At 50.4% G+C, this 21,175-nt stretch overlaps 1 protein-coding gene across 3 annotated transcripts in view; it reads left to right on the top strand.

The window, feature by feature from the left end:
• Positions 1–4,172: 4,172 nt before the first annotated feature.
• LOC138266885 (phospholipid scramblase 2-like) overlaps positions 4,173–21,175 on the top strand; it is a 70,593-nt gene continuing 53,590 nt past the window's right edge. The window contains exons 1-2 of one of the 3 annotated variants that reach the window (XM_069215612.1): positions 4,314–4,426; positions 14,018–14,264. The gene's annotated coding sequence lies outside the window, so the exon portion shown is untranslated. Of the gene's footprint in view, positions 4,427–14,017; positions 14,265–21,175 lie in introns of all 3 variants that reach the window. The other 2 variants (XM_069215613.1, XM_069215611.1) reach the window with 2 other exon arrangements.

Genomic DNA, 21,175 nt, shown 5'->3' with positions numbered 1-21,175 from the left:
GGGGTAGCTGAGTGATTCCGGGATCCTGGTCTAACCCAGGATCTTGCGTACAGTCAGATTCCTGCTTTGGTCTTTGGGATTTTGTTGGATGGCCTCCCTGGCCTCCCTGGCCCTCTTTGTTTTTCCTCTTGTTCTGACCATCTTGGAAGACTTCACGTGTCCTCGCCTCAGTTCCTTCCTGGGTCTTTAGAGAATGACTTTTATTATTGTTGTTGTTGTCTTTATATATCTTCTTTTTTTTTTTTGCTTGAACCCTTACCGTATAGGACAGTACCAGCAGTTTCAGTCTCAGTAAATTGTTTTTTTGAGGAAGTAGAATTGCTTTTGCGGAGGTACACAATACGCGGCACACAGAACGCAGTACGCAGATGGTGTCTATCCCTCCGGCATCATTAACATCTGCTCCTCTCTTTTCTTTATCAATCTCCTGACTCCTTTCTTCCCCCGACAGCCGCTTCACTCGAGACTCAAAATGTCTATAACTGTCCATAACTGACTTAGCAAGTGGTAGAGTCGCTTACTTGCGCTGTTTGTGTATCCACTCGCGTCCACCGGGGTTTGGCGTCACCACCTCTCTCCACTTTTCCACTTCTCCTGCCTCTCATCGCCTCAGGATGTGCCTCACATCGCCTTGCACCTCCCAAAGCTCAAGGACCACATGGACCGAGCAACAACCGGACTGCCAGCAAACAACCGGAGCTGGAGCTGGAGCTGGAGCTGGAGCTGGAGCTGGAGCTGGAGGCTAAGGGCTGGGGCGAGGCAAGGGGCGGCCGAACACCAGCAGCCGGAGACCAAACCGGGACTTCGCACCGGAGCTGGAGCGGGGCAGGGAGCAGCCAAGTGCCTCGGATCAGCACAGCAGGAACCGGCACGGGAACCGGGGACAACCTCAGGCCAGTCACAGCAAGAGCCGGCAGCAGGAGCGGCCCACCCTGGGCAGCAGAACACCAGCAGAACACCACAAAGTGCCACAGCGGCACACCTCCACGACGGGATCCTGAACGCGAGCCACCCAGCACTGACGTCTGCAGAGCACCAGTGAGTGAAAATCATCACATACCTATCTCTCTCTCACTCTCTATCCACCCTCTATTTCTCTTCCCAGTCCCACTGCACTTGTTCATTCTTTCCAATCATCTTTCCCACTCTCCCTCCCTCTCTTCTCAGCCACTGACCCTCTTTTCCCTTACACCCCCTCTAATCCTATCCCCATGCCTCTGCTTTCCAGATCTCTAACCCACCTCTCTCCATAGCACTTTATCCACTCCTTTCTATGGCCTTTGCCCGTCTCCATTTCCTCCTCCCCATCTGCTTCCATCTCTCTTTCCAACAAATTAGCAAACTTTCCTCTGTTCCTTGGGCTTCGTGTCCCTCTTTCTTCAAATCCTCAGTCACCACTTCTTGCCCTCCCCTTCTCTCTCCTCCCTTGCTCCTCTCCTCCTAGTGACTTCCCTCCTCTGCTTTTCTCATGAAGTTTCCCTTCGCTGCTCAGTTGTTCTCGCTGTTGAAGTCCTCCTGTTCTCCCTTCCACTGCGCCCTCGCTTTAGGTCTGGCCTATAGCCAGCTTCTAGCCTTCTGTTGTCCAAAGCCCGCTTGTGAACCAAACCAGCGCTGGCAATGGACTCTGGGCCAGTCTGCTGCTTGCCAGAAGTAGGCTTTATCATCACTCTTTAGGGCTTTCCTTCCTCTCCTTCCATTGGCCCCTCTCCTGGAGCATAGCTCCTTTACCATGCTTTTGATTGGATGATGTGTATCTCTTGCGTTACTGTCACTCTCATTTGCTTGCCTCTTATCCAATAGCTTTCTTTCCTCTTTCACGGTGCATATTTATGCATTTGCACAGTGGCATCATTGTTCCTTTTCTTTTTGCCAATGCTGCACAGCATCATTAAAAAAGCATTGGCAAAGCCAACTACTCAAAAAGGTGAGACATCCTGGTTTTGCCACTGCTTGTTCTTGGCGCAGCCTCTTGTTTCCTTCTTTATCTGTTGTTCTCTTTAATTTCCTTCTCTCTGTAGCATCTTAAGTTTTGGGTTTCTTCCTATCATTTCCTTTTTTTTGTTCTCCCCCCACAAGCTGACTCTTTATACTTTCTGTTCCCACCTTCCTGCTTCATCTTCTGTTTTCATTCCCACCACTCCAGATTCCCTGCTGTTTACTGCTTCCCCTCCTGCATTCCCTGATCTTTCTTCTTTGAGCACCCCTCTTCTGCCCTGGCAGCGCAGACCCAACATACTTCATTCCTGCTCTGCCCCCCAAACCTATATCTAGTACTCTCCCCCTCACCCTCTGGCCTCAAGAGACCACCCCTCCCTCTCTTCTCTGTCCCTCCACCCTCCTGACTCAAGAGACCACCCCTCCCTCTCCTCTCTGTCCCTCCATCGTCCTCTCTCAAGAGACCACCCCTCCCTCTCCTCTCTGTCCCTCCACCCTCCTGACTCAAGAGACCACCCCTCCCTCTCCTCTCTGTCCCTCCACCTTCCTGCCTCAAGAGACCACCCCTCACTCTCCTCACAGTCCCCTCACCTTCTGTCTCAAGAGACCACCCCCCTCTCCTCACAGTCCCTTCACCCTCCTGCCTCAAGAGACCACCCCTCCCTCTCCTCACAGTCCCTCCACCCTCCTGCCTCAAGAGACCACCCCTCCCTCTCCTCACAGTCCCTCCACCCTCCTGCCTCAAGAGACCACCCCTCCCTCTCCTCTCTGTCCCTCCACCCTCCTGACTCAAGAGACCACCCCTCCCTCTCCTCTCTGTCCCTCCATCGTCCTCTCTCAAGAGACCACCCCCCCTCTCCTCACAGTCCCTCCACCCTCCTGCCTCAAGAGACCACCCCTCCCTCTCCTCTCTGTCCCTCCACCCTCCTGCCTCAAGAGACCACCCCTCCCTCTCCTCTCTGTCCCTCCACCTTCCTGCCTCAAGAGACCACCCCTCACTCTCCTCACAGTCCCCTCACCTTCTGTCTCAAGAGACCACCTCTCCCTCTCCTCACTGTCCCCTGACCTTCTGTCTCAAGAGACCACCCCTCCCTCTCCTCACAGTCCCTCCACCCTCCTGCCACAAGAGACCACCCCTCCCTCTCCTCAGAGTCCCTCCACGCTCCTGTCTCAGGAGACCACCCCTCTTTCTCCTCTCAGTCCCTCCACCCTCCTAGTTCAAGAGACCACCCCTCCCTCTCCTCACAGTCCCTCCACCCTCCTGCCTCAAGAGACCACCCCTCCCTCTCCTCTCTGTCCCTCCATCGTCCTCTCTCAAGAGACCACCCCTCCCTCTCCTCTCTGTCCCTCCACCCTCCTGCCTCAAGAGACCACCCCTCCCTCTCCTCTCTGTCCCTCCACCCTCCTGACTCAAGAGACCACCCCTCCCTCTCCTCTCTGTCCCTCCATCGTCGTCTCTCAAGAGACCACCCCTCCCTCTCCTCTCTGTCCCTCCACCCTCCTGACTCAAGAGACCACCCCTCCCTCTCCTCTCTGACCCTCCATCGTCCTCTCTCAAGAGACCACCCCTCACTCTCCTCTCTGTCCCTCCACCCTCCTGCCTCAAGAGACCACCCCTCTCTCTCCTCTCTGTCCCTCCACCTTCCTGCCTCAAGAGACCACCCCTCACTCTCCTCACAGTCCCCTGACCTTCTGTCTCAAGAGACCACCCCTCCCTCTCCTCTCTGTCCCTCCATCGTCCTCTCTCAAGAGACCACCCCTCCCTCTCCTCTCTGTCCCTCCACCCTCCTGACTCAAGAGACCACCCCTCCCTCTCCTCTCTGTCCCTCCACCCTCCTGCCTCAAGAGACCACCCCTCCCTCTCCTCTCTGTCCCTCCACCCTCCTGCCTCAAGAGACCACCCCTCCCTCTCCTCTCTGTCCCTACACCTTCCTGCCTCAAGACACCACCCCTCCCTCTCCTCACAGTCCCCTGACCTTCTGTCTCAAGAGACCACCCCTCCCTCTCCTCTCTGTCCCTCCACCCTCCTGCCTCAAGAGACCACCCCTCCCTCTCCTCTCTGTCCCTCCACCCTCCTGACTCGAGACCACCCTCCCTCTCCTCACAGTCCCTCCACCCTCTTGGTTCAAGAGACCACCCCTCCCTCTCTTCTCAGTCCCTCCACCCTCCAGACTCAAGAGACCACCCCTGCCTCTCCTCACAGTCCCTCCTGCCTCAAGAGACCACCCCTTCCCTCTCCTCACAGTCCGTCCACCACCTGCTATCAGCCCTCACCCTGAGCTCTCACGTTCACACAGAGGACACGCCCCCTTGGAGTCCGGGCTTCTCATTGGCCCGCTGTCCCCGGTCCCGCCCCCTGAGGTTGAAACCACAAAACAGGAAAATATTCTCCTCGAAGAAGAAGAAGGGAGCTGCGGAGCCGGAGCTGAGGGGTCGGTGGGGACAGAGGAGGTCCGAGAACCCCGAGAGCGGCCGGATCTGCTTCTGCAAGGTAAGAAGGCCACAGGGGCCCCAAGGTTACAAGATCCCCTCCCTGGAGAAGAGAACAGGGGCCCCCAGGTTACAAACCTCCTGCCAAGAGGAGACTCTGGCAGATCTCATAGCCGGCGCAGGAAACTGATCTTGGGACAGACGGAGCAAGGGCTGAGATGTGTCGGTCCAAAGGGCGAGGGAGGGGGGAGGACATACTGGAGATCCCAACGCTCCCCCCTCCCCACGAAGATCTAGTTAGCTAGGCATGCTATACTGCACACTACAGAAAGGCCCTACTGTTCGGCCATGAAGGATTTGAGATCTGTGGTTTTGTAACTTCACTTCCCACAGTGAGTGGGGACCGGGCCGGTGTGAGGTGTTCACAGGTAATTGTAAAGTCGTGCAGTGTAAACACTGTGTGGAGCTGATCTCGAGACCGGGGGCATGTAGGGGGGGGGGTCTTATTTCCCTCTGTGACCGTCGCACTCATATCCGTTGACCTGATGATGTCATCCTGGTGTAAGCAGTGCTTAATTTGAACAGGTGGTTTCCGGTGCGGGCACGGGCACGTCTTTTCTGTCTTAAGCATTCATTGCGAGCAAAAGACATCTGGGAAAGACGGAGAAAGAGAAAAGCTAAAAAGCTTCACAAAGGGAGAAAGCTGCAAGAGTGTGTCTGCCTGTTACATTTCTCCTAGTTTGTGTTTGCGTAGCACCTTGCAGCCGCGGTGGCCTGTATAGTGCTGTATGCACGTCACCCTTCATACAGCGCCTTGGAGCTTCCATAAGCTCTGCGGCGCATTAGACGACTGTGACGTCGCACAACAAGCCACGGGCGAGCGGAATCAAACACAAGGGAGCCCTTATGGCTGATGTATCGCCCAGGAGAAGTGTTGGGGTCCCTGGGGTAAGCTTCGCTGCCAAGTCTCCCCGGTCCGTGCATCATGGTCTGCTCCACTCCAGGATTTTTCCTTTGAATCCTTGGCTTTGTTGTCCTGTTTGAGAATGGAATAAATGCAACTACGAGTCGCAGAATTCAAAGGAAAAACCTGGACTGGAATCACACATGGACCTGGAAAACTTGGCAGGGCTGGGTAAGGGGGGGGGGCACTATGAGATTTAGGCCAGCCTGCACGCCACAGGAAAGACCCTCCCACTCTCCACCCCTGAGAGCTGATCCAGGCACTTCATCAGCTGAGGGGTGTGTTCTGCAAAGAAGACATGCAGATCAGAGAGGGGCCTGGTCGAGGTGTGTCGAGTGACTGTTTTCCTCAGACACCGCAGGGAAGGACATGCTGGCACTGTGGGGGAGGGACATGCTGGCACTGTGGAGAGAGAGATGCCCTGCAAAGCTGCAGGGAGGGACATGCTGGCACTGTGGCGAGAGAGATGCCCTGCAAAGCTGCAGGGAGGGACATGCTGGCACTGTTGAGAAAGAGATGTCCTGCAAAGCTACAGGGAGGGACCTGCTGTGTCCATGGTGACAAGACACCTTCCTTCTGAAACCTCATGATGTACTTGTTGGGTTCTGGAATCCAGGAAAACTTGCTTTAGAAACCACCGGAAATGACATAGTGCAGCTGTGGAGACAGAAAACAAAGAAGGGAATATTTCTAGGATGGGGGACATGCTGGTGCTGTGCAAGCAACAAAAACAGAGCTTCCTGCGGAAAACGCCGACAGTACGGAACTGTAAAAACATAAAAATCCGGGAACGCATGCATTGGGGCTCAAGGTGTGGCAGATGGAAGGGGGTGGAGTCACAGGGGTCAGAGTCATGAAAAGCAGAGTCTGACGTCAACCTGTACATTTGTTTTTAAAAAACTGACCCAAAGAAGTTAGCAGCGAGGATATGTCTCGGTGCATCTGTTCTGGCTTAATTGTTCACAAGAGAAGAGGCCTCCGTTTAAAATGTCAAAGTGGGATAAGGCACCTGAAGGGGCAGTAACTGCTGTTTAATACATCTGACGAAGGGATCATATTGTAGCACGAAGGATTAATGTGCCTGCTGCGCGGCACGTGGTGTGACACGCAGCTCACGGATCTGTATTTTATGTAGCTAACTCAGTGGGTTGTGCTTCTTTTGGTACTTGCAGTTTAAAAGTTGCAATGCCTTGATATAACAGGGTGAGCTGTAACGGCTCCAAGGAGATACATGAAAACTACAAGGCGTAGGTTCAGAATTTAGGCTTTTTTTTCTCTTTTTAAGTGAGCTCACAAGCGCTGTGGCCTCTTGTAATCTATCAGTGGGCTCCGAACCACGCCCACCGCACACCCATTGCTATCACTCGTTCGTGGGCTTGCCTTTCAAAAATCCTTTATCTTCATTGGTAAATGCTTTACATTCGTCCCTCCCTGGGGTGGTTTTGTTACCGCTTTGGCCATCGCCCCTTTACATGGATAATTGCATCTTTGCTGATAAGTTTGACTGAGAGCAAACTTCTTTTTCCTTTTGTGTGTCTCCTTCGCACTCATGGCGGCCGTGGCGCTTTGAATCGGCTCGCTTATGTCAACTTTTTTACTTTTCATTTTCAATTTATGTGGCAAGAAAAGTCCATTTAGAAATGTACAATGCTAATAGCTGTAACTCGAGCAAATGTGAGACCCATTGCATTGCACATGCTTGTTGTTTTTTGTTGTTGCAATCTTTCGGTATTCTAAGATTGCCAAAGGGGTTCCTTTGGGTAGTAACAAGGTCTAATTAGTACAGACAACACCCAGCACTGCATCGCATGCTACAGCCCGAGTTTGTGTTTGCACAGCCCATGCACTCTTCACATATAATGCGTACTAGTATGGCCCATGTGTGACTCCATCACTGTGCAACCCATTGTCTTTTGTAGCATTTCCTGTACATTGATTCGCACATGTGTATGATTTAATGACTCTGTATAACGTGCATGCGTGATCTAAGCAGTATGATGTCACATTCTACATTTTTAAATAATTATTGCCATCTAAATTGATATTAGTGTAATTACATATATATCTTATATTCTTTCAGAGCACACATAGGGGGTTATTCTAACTTTGGAGGAGTGTTAATCCGTCCCAAAAGTGACGGTAAAGTGACGGATATACCACCAGCCGTATTACGAGTTCCATAGGATATAATGGACTCGTAATACGGCTGGTGGTAAATCCGTCACTTTTCCGTCACTTTTGGGACGGATTAACACCTCCTCCAAAGTTAGAATAACCCCCATAGTCTCTTACAAACAGGGGTTGAACAAAACAGCCTACAAATTAGTTTCTCTTAAGTACTTGTGAAGTGATAAGCTCTGTGCTTTTGTTTTCTTCCATTGCTTTGGGATTTTAGTGTGAGGCTTCAGATGGCTCCCAGCCAGGTTGATTTGAAAAGGAGGGCTGGTGGCCCTTTAAATGAGGCCTTTGTGTTGGCCCAGCTGGAACAGAAAATAAGAAAGCCCCCTCGCCACCTACTGCTTGGCGCTTTGAACCGAAATCAGACAATGTGAGGGTGCTGATCAATGTGTCCCGTATGGTGTTTTCAAAATAGACAGTGGCATATTCAGCATAATTCACTGCGCCCAGCCCCGATCCCAAATACTGCTCAGTAAGAGCAGCAAGATTGTCTGGATCCCCTCTCAGTTCCTGCACTGACATGGAGAGGTATGTGGGGCTCTGAAGACATTCTGCTGAAAATACAGCTAGGACATGCTGGTACTGTGGACTCATGGAGGTTCCTGTAGAAGCCACCGGTAGGGACACGCTGGGACTGTGGACACATGGAGGTTCCCGTAGAAGCCACAGGTAGGGACACACTGGGACTGGGGACACATGGAGGTTCCCGTAGAAGCCACAGGTAGGGACACACTGGGACTGGGGACACATGGAGGTTCCCGTAGAAGCCACAGGTAGGGACACACTGGGACTGGGGACACATGGAGGTTCCCGTAGAAGCCACAGGTAGGGACACGCTGGAACTGAGGACACATGGAGGTTCAGTGGAAGCCACAGGTACGGACACGCTGGACCTGTGGACACATAGAGGTTCCTGTAGAAGCCACAGGTACGGACACGCTGGAACTGTGGACACATAGAGGTTCCTGTAGAAGCCACAGGTACGGACACGCTGGACCTGTGGACACATGGAAGTTCCTGTAGAAGCCACAGGTAGGGACATGTTGGATTTGTGGATGCAAAAAGGTTCCCAAAGAAGTTGCGACGGCTAGCACAGTTGACAAAAAGCACTTTCTGTGGTAATCACATGTACAGATATGCTGGGACCGTGGGCATGGACAGCTTCCCGCATGAGCCACAGACTTTTGAAGCTGTCAGTGTCCACGGTCCCACCATGCTCTACCTGTGGCTTCCGTGGGATGTTCTGTCTCCACGGTCCCACCATGTCCCTACGGGTGGCTGCTGTGGGGCATTCTCTGCCTCCCCTGTCCCTGTAAGTTCCTACCTGTGGCTTCTGTGGGAAGCTCTCTGTCTCCACGGCCCAAGCATGTCCCTACCTGTGGCTTCTGTGGGACCTTCTCTGCCTCCTCTGTCCCTGTAAGTTCCTACCTGTGGCTTCTGTGGGAAGCTCTCTGTCTCCACGGCCCAAGCATGTCCCTACCTGTGGCTTCTGTGGGACGTTCTCTGCCTCCCCTGTCCCTGTAAGTTCCAACCTGTGGCTTCTGTGGGAAGTTCTCCTTCTCCACGGCCCAAGCATGTCCCGACCTGTGGCTTCTGTGGGAAGCTCCCTGTCTCCACGGTCCCAGCGTGGCCCTACCTGTGGCTTCTGTGGGAAGCTCCCTTTCTCCACGATCCCAGCGTGGCCCTACCTGTGGCTTCTGTGGGAAGCTCCCTGTCTCCACAGTCCCAGCGTGGCCCTACCTGTGGCTTCTGTGGGAAGCTCCCTTTCTCCACGATCCCAGCGTGGCCCTACCTGTGGCTTCTGTGGGAAGCTCCCTGTCTCCACGGTCCCAGCGTGGCCCTACCTGTGGCTTCTGTGGGAAGCTCCCTTTCTCCACGATCCCAGCGTGGCCCTACCTGTGGCTTCTGTGGGAAGCTCCCTGTCTCCACGGTCCCAGCGTGGCCCTACCTGTGGCTTCTGTGGGAAGCTCCCTGTCTCCACGATCCCAGCGTGGCCCTACCTGTGGCTTCTGTGGGAAGCTCCCTGTCTCCACGGTCCCAGCGTGGCCCTACCTGTGGCTTCTGTGGGAAGCTCCCTGTCTCCACGGTCCCAGCGTGGCCCTACCTGTGGCTTCTGTGGGAAGCTCCCTGTCTCCACGGTCCCAGCGTGTCCCTACCTGTGGCTTCTGTGGGAAGCTCCCTGTCTCCACGGTCCCAGCGTGTCCCTACCTGTGGCTTCTGTGGGAAGCTCCCTGTCTCCACGGTCCCAGCGTGTCCCTACCTGTGGCTTCTGTGGGAAGCTCCCTGTCTCCACGGTCCCAGCATGGCCCTACCTGTGGCTTCTGTGGGAAGCTCCCTGTCTCCACGGACCCAGCGTGGCCCTACGTGTGGCTTCTGAGGGAAGCTCTCGATCTCGACGGTCCAGTTATGCCCCACCTGTAACTTCGTTCTATTGGCTGAGGCAGTGGAAACCACGGAGACTTCCTTGACACATGACATGACATACTGGAGATAAAAAATAAAGCAGAAGAGACATTTCCACGGCCAGGGAGATGCTTGGCTTGTGAGAGAACTTCTCAGAGGAGGGAATACCTGACGGGCGGGGCCATGCTGAGGTGGTGGAGGGAACGCCTTTGTGCATTTATGACTTGGTGGTTAGAGAAGAGGCGACTGTGAGGGAGCATCTTACACGAGCTGTTCTTTGCAGGGAGGGCGATGCCTGTCCTGTGGAAGGAGCTTCTCACAACCGGAAGTGCTTTGCTGAGAGGGGAATACGGGGGCTATGGAGAGAGAGTTTTTTTCAGGTTTTTCTTTACAGAGCGAAAGGCGGTGGGCCTTGGTGGAGTGTCTTATAGTCGGTGAGACTTTACAGAGAGGAAATGCAGGACTGTTACCTGGGCAACGAGCAGAGCTAATATAATTACCTTATTGACTGGTTCACATGCTTCCCAGAATGCACTGCGCTCGCCACAGAGCCAAAGAGGCCTCTCTGTGCCGACCGGGTAGGCCCAGCCTCAAGCAGGCCGCATAGGGGAGGGCAGCCTGGCCGGTCTCCAACACAGAACAAAGAGGGGCAGATACGCCAGCCACTGGGGAGGGTGGGAGGGAGCCAGGAAACCGGAGGAGGAGAGGCGGAGGGGAAGGGAGAGCCCGGCCAGGCCCAGAGGGCAGAAGGGGGTGTCTGAAATTCAATCTGCGCAGCAACAGCACACATTTTCCAAATAAGTTGTACAAATCCGAGGCCCAAGTTCCAGATTGGCGTTCAAGTTTCAGCACCGAGCTGCCCCCGGTGGGAAGAGATTCACCGAAAGTTTCTCAAAGTTCTGCCTGGCTTCTAGGCCACTGGCCACAGGTGCCACGCTTCCTGTGTGGCCTCTTCTGTTGACATTACTCGATTCTGGATACAACTCAGAGAACTGCAAATAAACTTTGTTCTGTATACATACACACACACAGACCGCTTAATTCCTGGTTTTTAGATGGAAGTGGGACAAAAAAAATAGGGACAAATTAATTCATGAATTCCTTATCTGTCCGTAGGGTTAAGGTTACCACCTCATCCTGAGAAAAATACTTGCAATTTGTTAATGTCAGGGCACAAGCCCTAAACAAGCATTTGCAATGTAAGGGGTCTCACGTTTGCTCCAGTTAGAGCCATTGGCGTCTAAATTCCTAACTGAACTTTTCTTGCCACATAAAATGAAAAGTAAAACCGTTGACAAACGAGCGGATTCAAAGCGCTACAGCCGCCAGGGGCGCAAAGGAGAGACACAAAAAAATAAGTTTGTTTGTAGTCAAATGTGTACGCAATCATGTAATTATCCATGTAACGGAGCCGGTGTCCAAGGCGTTAACTTAACAGCCCCAAGGAGGGACAAACGTAAAGCATTTGCCAATTATAACAAATAATTTTTGAAAGGCAACCCTAGGAACAAGTGAAAGTGGTGGGCTTGTGTTGGGCGTGGTTAAAAGACCATAGATCTATTACAATATTTCATAGCGCTTGCACGCTCCGCCTCAAAAAAGAAGTGGGGAGGTTAACCTAGTAGGGCAATATGCAAGCCACATCACAACGCGTGACTTCGAGCGTGACATTAGGGGAATTGGCATCCTGACCTCACAGGAAGTGACATCCTAGGAAGTGACATCAGGTCTGAAGACCTTCCAATATGTTTATCAGATCTATCATCAGTACATTTGAGCACTTTACGAAATATAGCAAATGAAAGCTGATCACTATTCAAGTATGTTACTTGAGCCCCATGTCTAAAGGAATCAACAGCCCAAATGGGGATGAAGTTTACTTTCTCACTAACTACAGTAAACATACCACTACAATCTAGGCACACAACTACCCCCAAACTGGTGTCACCCACATTAAGCAGTAGGTATCGCTCCTGTTCTAATGCACTGCATAAGTATATCTAAACCAACCTCGCATTCACCAGCCCAGCTGAAGGATAGCTCTCCCTGGGATCAGTACCACCAGAATGCCCACACGCATTCCGTCCATCTCCATCCCATATACTTCGGTGTGATTTCACTAGTGGCATTATCAGCAATAGGGGAGTCCTCAATAATGCTAAATTCAAGTTTTTAAACTATTACTTTTAAGAGCTGCAGTGATCTGAAGTACTAAGGTGAAAAACTTCCACATTATAAGAAAATATATTTTTAAAGTTTTTGAAGCAACTTTATCATATCTTTATACAGCTTTATTCGTGTGGCAAATATTGTAATGGCTCTGCTCGTGCATGGCTCGTCGAGCCAATCGAGACCCTGGAAATATAGAGGTTCACCTATATATAGAGCCATATGTAGAGTTTAGCAGCTGGATTACTCTCTCGCAGACATGACAGATATCCCTTCCTCCATATTACGACTCCTATCGGATGTAATTGGATCATAATACGGCAGACAAGAAAACCGGAACGTTTGTGACAGAGTTACCCCAATTGCCAAATTCTAAATCAGGTTCTTAGTCTGATTTCGCTGTTGCTGCAGACGGTCGATCCAACTTTCCCCATCAGGCTAAGACCTGACTATAAAAATTGCTAAGGGGGTGTCCCACTCCATGACACCCACTCCCTGAAGCTACGTCCCAGGGTTGAAATGGTTTTGCAGCTTTGCTAGTGTGCTGTGTGTAATAGCAGTGTTGGAATTGGAAAATCTTTACTGGGGACGGAAACTGGGTAGATTCACGAAGGGCGGAGTCATGAAAAGCAGTGGGTAGTCCCTGAGCCACATTGGCAGGACCTCAATGTCCACTGGTAAGTCTCCAATGCACAATGATTAGCCTGCTGAGCACACTTGATAGTCCTAATGCTCATTGGCTAGACATATGTGTATACTGGCTAGTCCACTGTGCTCACTGGCTGGACCTCTATACTCCGTGGCTATTCTATACTGCACAATGATTAGCCCTCTGTGCACCGAGTAGATTTCTGCACACACTGGTTAGTCCCAGAAGCACAATGTTTAGTCCTATGCGCACACTGGCTATATGCCCTGTGCAAACGGGTTGGACTGGTGGGCCCACTAATCCTCGATGATAACTCACTAGACCTCAGTGTACGCTGGCTAGACCTCTTTACACACTTGCTAGACAATGGTGCACGCTGGATAGACCATAGTGCACACTGGCTAGACGCTTAACCATGGTGTGCACTGGCTAAACCTCTGTGCATGCTGGCTAGAACCCAACGCACACTGGCTAGAGGCTTGACCCCAGTGCATACTGACTAGACTAGACCCCAGTGCACACTGGGTAGAACTGGTGCAAACTGTCTTGAAGCTAGGCGACGATGTACAACGGCTCGACTTTCGGGCATAGTGGGTAGACTGGTACATAGGGCGTACCTCTGTGCCCACTGGACAGTCCTCGATGCACAATGATTAGCTTTCTGTCCACACTGAGTAGATCTCTGTGCACACAGGCTAGTCCTAGGTGCACACTGGATGGCCTGCTGTGCACACCAGGGTATATATACCCTGTGCAGATTAGCTGGACTGCAATGTCTGCTAGTGCTCCAAGTACACTGGCTAGACCTCAGTGCCCGCTGGCTAGACCTCAGTGCACAATGTTTAGACCTCTGTGCTCGCTGGCTAGACCTCAGTGGATGACATCTACTCCTAGTGCATACAGAAGGGGTGAGGGTTAAGTTAGTAAGTTACAGGGCTACCTGATTTTGTTAATTTCATGTCTTTTGATGTTTTTTTAACTTACTTGCTGTTGGCACTTCTCTCTGCCTTAACTTGTCTTGGCCTTTAATTTTTCTGGGGATTCATTTGTCCATTTACAAATATATGGCTCTTATAATTGGTTGAGATCAACCTCATTTTAATAGTTGTATTGCTCCCACTGCAGTTTGCGACCATCATACAGTATTTCATGACTGTTTTTCTAATGTATACAAGTGTTAACTTCATATTAAGGAGTATACTTTATAAGAATTTGAAGCACACCACCATGCTGATATGTTTTAGTACAAGCGCACAAGGCACTGCTCAGAATTGTTTATTTTTTTTTAGGGTCGAGGCAGCGAGTGCATGCGCTTGCATATGCGTCTCGTATGCAAGACGCTGTTGTGTTCAGTAAAGGGCTTGGAGCCCGCCTGTCGCTCACCACTTGTTGGATTGCGTGGAACTCTTCTTTACAACCTCGTAATTCGTCAAGGCACGTCTGGCATAATTTCCGTTCCTCTGCGAGGAGCAGGGATCAAGCACTAATTGGTTTCAACTTAATTAGTGCCCGTCCGCTGCTCCCGACGTGATCAAGGTACTGTTTTGTTCTAACTTCCAGTGCCCCCAAACAGAAGGCTTTTGACTGGCAAAAAGGTGCCCAGCAGGACAAACAAAATTGCAAAGTTTGTTTTTTTAAAGCTAACTTTATTTTGTTAAATCGTGTTTTCTGAGTTTCCGCTCATTTTTTTTTTTCTTTTTTTTTTTGCTCGTGGGCACTGGTGTCAAAAGATGAGAACTTGTTCAAAACATACGAGACCCATAGCATTGCAAATGCCTGTTTTATTTAATGATTGCTACAGTAAAGCGAGTTTGAATTTGGGACCTGCAAAAGAGAGAGCGTGTGTGGGTGTGTGTGCGCATGTGTGCACGTGCTCTGGGTGTGACTCTTGAGGCCTCCAGGGGGAGAGCATCAGCTTTGTTGGTGTATTTTTGTTGTATGTTTGCAAACATTGGAATATATGTAATTCCTTAACACAACATAACTTGTGGCTCTCATGAAACAGGGGTAGAATTGACAGCTGGATTTCCGAGGGAGATGGCTTCGCTGTTGCAGTTTGGTGATGTGTTTAAAAGTTCACAAAACTTTTGCCTCTGATATTTGCCTTGAGCAGGGAGGGGCACATTGGGACTGAAAATAGTCCCGGGCCCCTAAATGAAGGTGGCCGTAATTAGTGAATCAGTTAGCTAAAAAAAAAATCTTGATTGCTAAGTATCACCTGGTCACCAATTTTCATACAGAAATACAGCCCTGGCATACGCATACTTGTTTATATTTAATAATAAAAAAAAAAACGTTGAATTAAAAGTTTTCCAAACCAAAAAAAAAAGGTATCGATTGGAGCCAGGCACTTCGTGGAGCAAATTGTTGTCAAGTTTCGATCTGCAGTTTTTGAGTTCTTGGTGCAGACATTTCATTGTTGTTATTTGAAAACGTCACTGGATTTGGGACCCCCCTTTGTGCTTTTTGTTTATCCCTTTGACCCATGTCCACTAAATAGGATTCTCAAAACCATAGAATTTTGAATTTTCTCACTTTTTTTTTTTTTTTGCTCCGCGGCATCGTTATTCGTGTGAAAAGATGGGACTTTTGCCCACGAAGTGACGTGTTCTTGAGTTAGACCCATACTGGTGCTCCAACATGGGACTGACCCTGCTCCAGCCCAGCTGATTTGCAGAGGCACCAGGGATGGACAGCCTGCTGGGATCTGCGAAGGTTGGTCTGAAACTGAACATATTCTGTGGTCCCAAGGACCAGACAAAGGAAAGGCCAAGCCCAGGTTTGCGCCCGGACATGTCCCTTCCTCAGCAGCATTGTGGCCGGCACCCCCCCCCCGCCCAGAGGATGGGAGTTCCCCAGAGCCAGTCCACGTCAGCGTCCAGGCGCACGTGAGCGCGCGAGCCTTGGAAGCAGGAACACCCGGGTTGGGATGAGATTTACCTCACCCCTGCCCTCCTAAACTTCCGGGGCCCGCCCAAGGAAAGGGCTTGGTGACCTTTGAGGAGGAAGATGGGCCTTCTGAGCTATTGTGATTGTATTTATATAGTGCTGAGTAACCTGGAGAAGGCATTGAAGCGCTTTATGCCAGGTAGGACCCAAGGTTAGTGGTTCTAGGGTTAGTCCTGTGCTCTCAAGGGGTCCACGCATCTTTTCCAGTGTCCCTGTGGTGGATTACTATGTAGGAGTTCGGTGTGACCATGGGAGAGGGCATGTGAGTTCACACCCACAGTGGGTGGGACTTGTAGATGGGCTAGAGGAGGTTAGATATGGCTAGGTTGCCGGGTATGGCTCTCGAAAGAGGACAGGTTGTGATCTTGGAGATGCGGTGTGGGCAGTTTGCAGAAATACAGTGACGGAGTTTAAGGCGGACATGCACGTGAGTTGGGGCCAGATATAGCAAGCAGTTTTGCCCATTCTGTGTCTATGGGAAAATGTGTTTGTACATATGGCCCTTGGAGTGGGAAGTACTCTGAGAGATGACTCCTGCAGAGGATGGAAAGTAATGAGTCGTTCAAAAAAAGGAAAGGAGACAACAGGAAGTGTTTAATCAAGGTCAACATCTCCATGCAGGGTTTTAGGAATTTAGTAGACTTACGAGGAAGAAGGCACACCTTAGCGAGGAGCCCTAGTATTTGCATGTGAGATAGGGCTACATCAGGTACTTTTAATAGATAATATAATCGGGCGAACTGTCTGCCCTGTGCTAGGCCAAAGCTAAACCACTACCGAAGAAAGGACGGCTTCTCGGCTCAGGGGTTGGTAGTGTAAAGTAGTGGCTGGACGCATATATAGGCAAACATCGGGAGCGTGCTAGACTTCTCTAGGATGAAGAATACAAGCAACATTAGAGAATAGAGGGTAAAAAATGCAAAATGGCTGACAGTTCAGAAATGGGGATTTTGTGATTTACCAGAGCGGATGTCACCTGATGTTTATCCTTAAAGATTGCCTCTCAGTACTAATCACTAAAGGAAAGTGGGATACATTTGGATGCCCCTGGTTTAGCGTGGCACAGGACGGGGGTCTGGATAGCTTTCAAGACAGTGGAAGTGTATTGCATGCACTCCTGTAGCGGGAATGAGGAGCCCGAGAAACTGGAACAAGGAGGAAGAGACTGGATTTGGGCTGCGTTTGGGAATTCCATGATGCCTTTTGATGACTCTTGTTTATTTGTGAGGATTAGTCTTCCTAATACTTCCAATTGGTAGATGGGAGGGGCGAGGGGGGTGCATGTGAGGCCTCAGCTAGTACTGCCTGTGTAACTTGAGGGATAGCAATGCTGTCCGGTGCCTGAAGGTCGGTGTAATCTGGATAGCTCAGCTGTATGAGGTCTGTGTAACCTGAGATATAGCACTGCTGTCTGATGCCTGAAGAGCAGTGTTATTTGAGGGGTAGCTCTGCTATATGAGGTCTGAAATGGTGAGGTCTGTATAACTTGAGGCACAGCACTGCTGTCCGACGCCTGAGCTTGGAGATCTAAAGGGTGGGTAGTGGCTGCTGCCACAGCCGGACACTCCAACTCAAAATGGACTTGGTCCCCTTGTTTTGCAGGTCCTCCTCTGTCAGGGTCCACCTTTGGTTTCTCCAGTCTGGTCTGGGTCTTACACAGTCCTTTTCCAAAGTTCTCCTGTGGGATTGGGGAAAAAACAGGTACTTACCTCCTCTCTCCTGGTCGATGGGGGGGACCATGGTACTTAACTTTGGGGGTTCCTAGTTTCTCCAGCTCCCCTCTACGGATTCCAATTCTTTGGGCGGGGGACTGCCTTTCACATTCCACTTACTTAGTATATGGTTTGGTCTCACCCTAGGGCCGTCACTATTTGCTAGTGTTTCACTATTTGCTGTTGCTTTCTATGCTAATTACTGACTTCTAATGTGTACATAGCAGCGTGTTTACTCACCCCCTAGTGGAGTATTGCCTATACAGTATTTTAGTACTTGTGTTACTATAATAAAGTACCTTTATTTTTGTAACACTGTGTGGTTCTTTCACATGGTTAAGTGCTGTGTGACTGTAGTGGTATTGCATAAGCTTTGCATGCCTCCTAGATACGTCTTGTCTGCTCATCCACGGCTACCTCCAGAGAGCCTGGCTTTCTAGACACTGTCTACACCTCACTAATAGGGGAGACCTGGACCTAGTATAAGGTGATAACACCATAGTTGCTCACCACACTCCAGGCCAGCTTCCTACACCCTGTCTCCACTCCCTGTCACTTCAGTGTTGCGGTCTACCCCTCCAGCTTCAAGGACGTCAGTAATACACTTCCCAGGTCTGGTAAATAATCACATTTCTTTCTTGTGCATGGGCCAGGACACAGGCATTCAAAATGGATCCCACACACCTTTATTACCCTTGATCACTCGGACAGTATGCATGTCTCACTCGGACAACTTGCAGAAACATGCTTAACATACACTCAGGAGGTTGGCACTAGGAACTGGGTACATGCATAGAAGGAGACCTCTACATGAGCGGGCCTGTAGGCCTCCACATCAGTGAATGGCCTTCTTATGAATTCTTAAATTGTGGTTTGCTGCCACCACTGAACTATATCCTTCACCTTGACGGGGACAGTAGCCCCCTGCTGCTCAGTGAGGGCACAGTGGGTGGCCCCCGCTCGTTCACAGAACAAGTTCAGGATGTACCCATGTAAGGATCAGGCCTGGGCCTCCGTGAACATGCTAGATTAGCATGGTAGCAGGGCCAAAAATCAAAAGCCATAATAACATATCCAGGAAGTTAGGGTCTCGGGAAAAGGGAGCACACCTGTACATCATTTAAGGTGCAGTAGCTTCCCAACACTTATGCAGGGATTGGCTTCCACGTCACTCTTGTTTCCTTGCTCATTGGTCATGCCACCTGCTTCCTTCCTGCTGTTCGCCTCCTTCTTTCTCCTGGGGCTTCTATCCTCGCCGTGGAGCATGGACTTAGCACAGCTTCCTGTCTGTAGTCCGTGTCTTCCACTAGTCGTGTACTCCTCCAGGTATTTGTTTTTGTACTATTTGCCATGCACTTTATAAGAGAGCATAGCACACTATAGTCTCTCCCCACCCTCCGTTGTTGCTGTTGCTTCTCCGTCCCAACTCCCCCACAAAACTCCTGCTTTGCTCCCCCACTGCATGTCCACCTTCCATTGTCCATTGCTGCTCCCCTCCTCCTCCCAGGCACCTCCCTGGTGTTGCTTTCCCCTCCACCGCTTTTTTCTCTCTGTTCATTGTTTCTTTTCCCTCCCTTCTCTCCTGCAGCTCCTGTGGGTTGCCTGCTCCACCCACCACTTTTATAAACATATTGCACAGCATCGTGGGCTGCTGTGCAACTTGTCTTAGAGAAAAAAAAAGTGCTATGATGAGGTGAACACTGGCTGCTTCATAGCGCATTTTACCTTTACTTTAAGCCATGATGCACAGCAGCACATGCTGCTGTGCAACATGTCACAAAAATACATTGACAAAGCCAGTAGATCTTGTATAGGTGGCACGTATTAGGTTTTCCAATGCATGCTTTATTTGGAAGTTCATACCTCATCCTTAAAAAAACAAAGTGGTCACCAGGTAAACCTGCAGCAGGGAGGGATTTCTATGCTGAGATAGGACCTGTTAGCCTTTAGCCTTTGCAGCTCAGCTCTCTTCCAGACAGGATGTACCACAGGCAGCCTGTGGATTACAAGCCCTGTCCATCACTGCCTCACCACCAATGCCCTCTTGGGGCTGGTAGAAGGGCAGGAGATTATTGGGTGTTGGAGCTCAGTTTCCAGGGCATCCAATAAAGATAGAATTAAGACTTCAGCTGCCAATAGTGATGTGAAAGAGGTACACCAGATCCAGGATAATTTGACAACAAAGAACTTCTTAAATCTGCCAGCTGGGATAAAATGCCCACCTTCAGAAGTGTTAAAAGAATAACTGAAAGTAATAATGCTACTGCCAGGGAACTGTTAGTGCCCGTTCAGCAACAGGCCACTGCTCCTGGCACCATCATTCGTGGTACGGATTAGATTTAATTACAGCTCCAGGTGTCAGCTGTCAAATTCTGGTCAGTGTGCATCTGTCAGATAGTTTGGTAATCCGTAACCGAGCCCAGTTACATGTGGATTTTTGATAAGTGCTGCTGCCTATGAAGCAGACCAGAGAACATAAACCTGTCGTGACTTGGGACTCCTCGGCCTTCTATTCTAGTGTTGCGTTACTGGCCCATATGTGTTCATAAAGTTCACTTTCTGTCCCGATTTTGTACAGTCATTGCCCAGAATTTGCCTGCTTGTCAGGTTGCCACTCTACTGCTGTCTGATGCCGGAAGATTTGTGTAACCTGAGTGATAGCACTGCTGTCTGATGATCTGTGTAACCCGTGGTATAGCTATACTGTGTGGAGTCTCAGCTAGAGAGGTCTGTGTTGCCTGAGTGATAGCACTGCTGTCTAACGAGCTGTGTAACCTGAGAGTTAACCCTGGTGTGTGAGGCTACAGCTAGTGAGCTCTCACTAACCTAAGTGATATCACTGCTGTCTGATGATCTGTGTAACCTGAAGGGATACCTCTGGAACACTCTCCAGTCTGAGGTCTTAGCCAGTTGGTTTTGTGTAACCTGAGGGATGTTTATGGAGCGCAATGTTTACCCGAAAGTGTCTTGGCGCTAGCTGAATGACCAACCGGACTGAGTCCCTACAAGAAGTCCAAGATGCCTAGGGGCAGGATAGGTCTAAGTCAACGTTGAACAACCAGGTTTTCATGGATTGTCTGTAAGCCAGTGGAGAGGGGGCTGGTGGTGGTAGGCAGAGCATTCCACGCCTTGATAGCGCCACGAAACACGGATAACACGTTTGTCCAAAGCCAAGACCTGTAAGATCTGTGTAACACGAGGGAACACCCTCCCGCCTGAGGTCTCAGCCAGTCGTGTTTGTGTAACCTGAGGGATAGCACGGCTGCCAAAACTCTGAACGTGTAAAGTCCGTGCAACCTGTGGAGTTAGGTTTTCTACCTGAAAACTAAGCACGTGGAGACTGAGTAACTTACTGAGTGCTGCATGTGGTGTTGACCAATAGGGTATGCTTTATTACCGACATAGGTGCCTAGGCAGATGCCGCAACTAGGTCTGCGAGAGGTAGTTCTGCTGTCTGAGACTTAAGCTGTGTAACCCGAGAAGCCTCTCTGGTCCCTTAGGCATCAGTTCGTAAGTGCTGCATAACCTGACAGATATTTCTACTCTCTAAAGTTTGGGGTTGTAGGTGTATCTAATCTGAGAGATAGCGCTGCCTGAGGCTTGAGCCTGTAAGACCTGTGCAACCTGAGGGGTGAGTGTTCTACCTGACAGTTAAGCATGGCAAGACGGTGTAACTTTATAGGTGTGCTGCACGCGGTGGTGACCAGTAGGGTATGCTTTACTACAACCACAGGTGCCCACGCAGATGCCCCCGCCATGTAAGGCCTGTGAGAGATAGCTCTGCTG

This window comes from Pleurodeles waltl, chromosome 12 (assembly GCF_031143425.1).
Source record: "Pleurodeles waltl isolate 20211129_DDA chromosome 12, aPleWal1.hap1.20221129, whole genome shotgun sequence".
Taxonomy (NCBI): Eukaryota; Metazoa; Chordata; class Amphibia; order Caudata; family Salamandridae; genus Pleurodeles; species Pleurodeles waltl.
This window is presented reverse-complemented; position numbering and strand designations above follow the sequence as displayed.